Raw genomic sequence first — 6000 nt, forward strand, 5'->3', positions numbered from 1 at the left:
CTCTTAAAGCCGTCCTGGCTGTTTATCTGAAGAAGCTTTGACTAAAATAAACCACATTCAAGTGCCAGTGAAACACAGCGTGACATCTGGGCTTCGTGCATTTCCCTTTTCCCTCCACACTGTACGTATACATTCATGCTTACTCTCCTCTTCTTGCTCATCTCCTCCCTGCTGTTTTAAAGCAAACAGTATCTGCTGTAACGTTTAATATTTATTTGACACTGTTTGATAGAGTTCTTGTTATTTTCAGTTTGCGATCTGACTGAATCTTCACACTTTCACCAGAAAACAATACGATCTAAAGGCTTTTTTCTGCAGATCTTTGAGGATGTTGTCTTGCTGATTTAGTGGCCGACCTTGTGTCTTTGCACTTCCTGCTTGTTTTTGTTCTGGAGTCTGTGAATTAACAAAAGGTGCATCAGTCATCTTTAACCACATCTGGAGGGGAGGGCAGCACATATAAGGGGCAGTTTTCAGAACAAAAGAGTTCTGTGAAGCAATGCAGCAGCCAGCGCTCAACACGACGCAGATGATTAAACCTTTTCAGTAATTATCCAGCAACAAGCCCCAACATCCTGGTTAACAGAAGAAGAACGTGAAGAAAACAGCGCCACCCAGGGAAAAGCTAAAGTCATCAAGTGGAAAAAGTGTCGTCACAAAGGTTGACTAACGGGTGATCTCAGGGAAGAGCAGCAAAATCAACAAGATCTGAGACAGAATCAACAGAGGAAGACGTGACAGTTTCCCTCTTTATTACAGCGTCTCAAACAGATGTGGTTAAGTGACGTATCCGTTCAAAGAGTGCAGGCTGACTTATGGAGGACCAGGTGTGCTGGAGGGGAGGAACATCTGTAAAGGGCTGGTGTGGTGGACGCCGAGCCTGAGGGGATGGATCCGTGCCAGCCTTCCTCTTGCTTGATGTCATAGCACGCTTCATCATATTCACTATTCACTGCAGTAACAGCTGAGAGAGCGTGAGGCCAAAACCAATTCAGACTGCTCCTCTGAAAATGTGGGATTTTCCCTTTGTGTGTCTCCAGTCTTGTTTCCATGACAGGTCTGGTTAAAAAGGAGCTTCTGTAAATTTAGTGACAGCCAGAACAGAATGTAAGACACTGTAAAAATAAGGCATAAATCATTACAAATGTGGTGCAGATGTGCATAAAAAACAAAAGTCTTTCTGCTCAGCAGGAAGCCTCAGATCATCAGAGGTTTCATTTAAACAAATTAAGATTTATTCTTTAAGTACATGGCTTCTTTATCTTTTGTGGTTTCTTATGTATTGATGTGCATTTGTTCCGCTGGAAGGTTAATGTCCAAGAAGCTGTAAAGAAATTAATTCAAGTCAGTCAGAAATGCATCTGGAATTGTGTTTAGTGTATCTGAAAAATCACATTTAGCTGACAGCAAATCCAGATACAATAAGCAAAATGTACTCTGAGACGAGTCAGTGTGCAGTAAGATAAGATAAAGATTATGACCTGCATTGATTTCTGTGTGAATTCAGACACGAGACCCTGCAGGAAAACCGTCTGAGAGCTTATTGTGTGTGAGGTCAGGCCAAACCAGGACAGCAGCAGCTTCCCTGAGGGTTTGTTTGTTGAAATCAAACAAAGAGGCCACGCTGGAGAACACAGAGGGCAGCGTGCACCATCTGACCCGAGAAACTGGCTTCGTGAAAGCAGTCAGAGATGTGTTCAGCTGCAGACGTCCGTCAGCAGATCACGACGGCCGGATCTCCTCTGGACTGCAGATGAGCGTGCGGTCAGTCTGCGCCCACCAACAGGCCGCACGCTGCACAACAAATCCACGTCTGCACAGCCAATGAAAAAACAGATCTCATTCAGCCATTTCTTGAAAACAATCCGAGGGGTTCTAGTCTAAAAGTGCCGTTTTTTCAGGCCTCTAAATGAAGACTAATGAAAGTTATTGGCCTTTAAATCTTTAGATTCAGCTCATTTTCAGTGTTAACACAACATGAAAACATCATTATTCTGCTTCTGAACACTGACAGCGAGGAACATCCAAGGGATTTTCAGCGTGATGTGGAAATATTAAAAAAATATATACTGTGACAATCTGTTGACTGTCAAAGGTTTTATTGGAAAAATCGTGATAAAATATATCATGATATACAGTATGTGTGATAAATGACATATTGTGAGAGATGATTTTATCCACATCGCCCCCTAGAGGACGTAACAAACGAGGAATTGTTCTGAATGACTGCTCTGAACATCCTCATGTTAAACTTGAGATTTGAACCAAAGGGCAAGAAAGCTAAATTGTTGTTTGAGCCTTGCTTGTTTTAAAGTTGTCTTGTGATAAGTGAAGCCTTCCAGCTCTGAAAATTGATGTGGAAACGATGCAATCAACAGTTTTTAGTCAGCTCTGGCTGAGAAATAGATCGAAAGCTCGGTTAGACAAATCACAGCTAATTAAAACAAGTTTAATCAACCGTGAAATGGTGCTTTACATGATTTCTTTCCTGGGTAAGAAAAAAGGATTTAATTATTCTGAATTATATGACTTTCCTGAATTGCCCTTGTTGCAGTCTATGCTGATTATAGCAGTAAGTGGAGGCCAAATGGAAAAACAGGACAAATTAAACATGTAAACAAAATGAGATTAGAAATATCTCTTCTTTTTTTTTGACCTGTCCACGACAGCAGTATAAAAGGCAGGACACACACAGCACCTGAGCGAGGTCTAAAGGAGGCTTCCTCCTGAGCACCGTCGTCAGAGAAGGTGAGTGTCTCCACTTGATGTATTTTGACAGCAACAAATCACAGAATCACCGATTCTCTCTAATCACTGCTGTGTCTGCTGCGAGGGGAAACAGCTGCTGATCCTGCAGCCTTCCAGGTGCTTCGAAGCCACAGTGTTTATGTCACCTGGACTCAGACTTTCCACTGACGAACTCCACTGAGTCAACGTCACGTCTGCCTTATGTTTGTTACATCTGTGAGCTGCTACCTGCCTCTGTTACCACAGGACGCAGTGCTGCACACCCTGGAGATGAGTTATCTGCCCGACATGTCATAAATCACCTGAGGAGGGCAGATAAAGCACTCAGCACTCACTGTAGACCGCGCTCTCATAAAAATACCCACACTGATTTAGTGATGCAGCTCAGTGTTTTGTGATAAACCACAGCAAAATTAAAGCAAACAAAATTATGACTTTGCACTTTTAGTGGTCTGGTACGTTCTGTTGTTACAAAATATTACGACCTGTTGACATCAAACATTAAGACAGAAACATGAATAAGAAATTACAGATGACAACAGGGTAGAATTTCTTTCTTTTCTTTTCAGCTTTAGACCTACATGACCCACGGCATGAGGAACTCATACGCTTGTGTACTTGTCTAAGGGAAATCTAAATGCTGCAGCACACAATGATATTTTAAACAATAGTGTGCTTGCAGCCCTCTCAACAACAGTTTGGTCCTTTCCTGTTTCAACACGACGACGCCCCTCTGCACAAAACCAGGTCCTAAAGAAATGCTTTTCCCAGTTTGGTGTGGAAGATGTGGACAGGCCGACACAGAGCGCCAGACTTTTGGCTGAATGGGAGCAAATTCCTCCAGCCAGGTTCCAGAATGTGGTGGACAGTCAGAAACCAGAAGACTGGAGGCTCTTTTTGATGAATATAACGTTTGGGTGTCCACATAGTTTTGGTGATATGCATTTCTTAATTTATCCCACTAGAGGGAGCTGTTGCACTGTAAAAGCTGAGGTTAGACTCAATAGACATCATAACACAGATCAAAACACCACCCCTGACAATGATCTGTTTAGTGATGGTCACAGGATACTGATGTTTTTCCCAGCATGCATTTATCAAAAAAAAAAACAAAACAAAACATGCATTGGCTGTGTTTGATGCAGCTGGCCTGTGGAGGGCAGTGGGCTCGCACAAAGCCCAGGAAACATGTTCCATGCTGCTGTTTTACGTTCAGTTATTTCAGCATGTTATTGAAAATAAACATGCAGACTCCTGAAGGTTGATCCAGTTAATTACTGTTCATTTGAATTGTACATGGTTTATGGAAAACGTGCAAAATCAATGCTGTAGTTTAATTCGAGACCCCAGTTTCACAATTTCATGGTACAGGTAGGTTTGTGGTAAAGATGAGAACCAAATATTATCTGATGAACGGGCAAACTTACCACCACACAGAGGAGCGCTGAGTTAGCTCAGCTTCTCAGGTCACTGCCATTAGCTCATGAGTGCCACTGTCCAAACCTGTCGTCTGCATGGAGGCAACAGAGCCGCCTCTGTCTCCTCTCATCCTGCTGTTATGTCTGCTGTGGTCCTGCAGCGCGAAACACTGTAAACTTTCCCCTCTGGAGAGAGCAGGTTTTAGTTCACCAGGACTTTCTGCATCCTGCCCGGGAGTTTCCTGTCGCAGCTCAGCTTGAGTGCAGACCGTTGAGTTGGTCTGCAAAGTTTATGTGTTTTGGGCGCTCAGTTGATTCCACACGCTTGCATGTTTTCTCTCAGGCTGAACTTTACATCATTGGTTAGATTTTGCTGGATAGGCAACGTCCTGCCACCAGTTTGAGCATCAAAAATCTTCCTTCAGCTGCACAATAAAGAAGATTTCAACCTGAAGCTGTTTAGCAGAGAGTGAAGGCTCTGTGAACAGAGCTGGTGTTCAAGTCTTCACTGTGCCTTTATCCTGTGAGAGTTTTTAGAGTTTCTATCGTAAATAATCACAAATAATTATCTCATCTTTAAAATTAATTTCATTTACTTTCCTTCTCAGAAACCATTAGGATACACATTTGGAGTGGAGAAGTTTTATTACACCTTTAAAACGGAAAAAAGGCTTTTCTGAAGCTTTGGTGACCCCTAGTGGAGGTCAGGACCCTCCGGTTGGGAACCAGAGTTTATGACAATGTGCTTCCAAACTTCTAAAAACCATCATTTTGGAGAAGACTGTGCACAAATCCAGCTTCAGATGATGTGAAGATGTGATTTTCCCAGTTTGAGGTGGAAGACCCTGACTGGCCCTCAAGGACCCTGACCTCAGCCCCTTTCATCACCTTCGGGTTGAACTGGAACTCTGAATGTGAACCACACCAGTACCTCACCTGACTGCACTCTTGTGGCTGATCTCTGCAAAGTGTCAGACAGAAGTCAGACAAGTGAGGGCTGTTATAAAAGCAGATTAATGCACATGACTTTTGAAAATGTACACTTGGTTGTACTGTAATGTTTGCCTGTCCACATATTTTTGGCTCTTTCATGTAGCTCTGTAACTCTACTGTATGTTAATATATGAGAGGCTCCGACTCCTGCTTGGCTCCAACCGGTTTCTGCTCCATAAACTGAGAGGCAGCATTGTATCGTGCCCATTGCATCCTTGAAAATCACCCTCTTAAGATTAAAACAATGAAGCACTGTTAAGCCGACTTATTCTCAACATGCTGCTGTTGAACAATATAGCTCACAATAAGAGTCCAGGCTTGCCTCAGGCTGGATAATTATGTGGCTGCTTTTGGTGTAAATTAACTTGAATACAGTCAAGAGACTTGACTCCAGTCTCATGAGCATTGCCCAACGCTTTTATTTGTTTCTCGAGTATCCATGGAAATGTTGTGCCAGGCTTGGAAAAACAAGCCTGTGAGCAGCACTGCAGGCTTTTGACCGTGCTGACACAGACTCGGATACAAATACTACAGAGGGTTTGGAGGGCACCGCTGCTGGAAATTATTTTTCAGCTTCTCCGGCTTCATTCTTATGTATATTTTCCACAGATAGCTTCGCTTCAACTGGCTGGTTCCTGCAGTACAGATGAATGAAACCAGTCACTGAGTATCTGCTGTGGATCATTACACAATTAGATTTGCTATGACTCACTATCACAAGAAAAAGAACAAAAAATCCACTGTTAATATCTGACTTTGATGCAGAGGCACATGCTCCTGATCACTTTATCCATCCCGATAAATAAACTGCAGATAAAGAACCAAACAAATGGACACTGGA

This window comes from Chaetodon auriga, chromosome 6 (genome assembly GCF_051107435.1).
Source record: "Chaetodon auriga isolate fChaAug3 chromosome 6, fChaAug3.hap1, whole genome shotgun sequence".
Lineage (NCBI taxonomy): Eukaryota > Metazoa > Chordata > Actinopteri > Chaetodontiformes > Chaetodontidae > Chaetodon > Chaetodon auriga.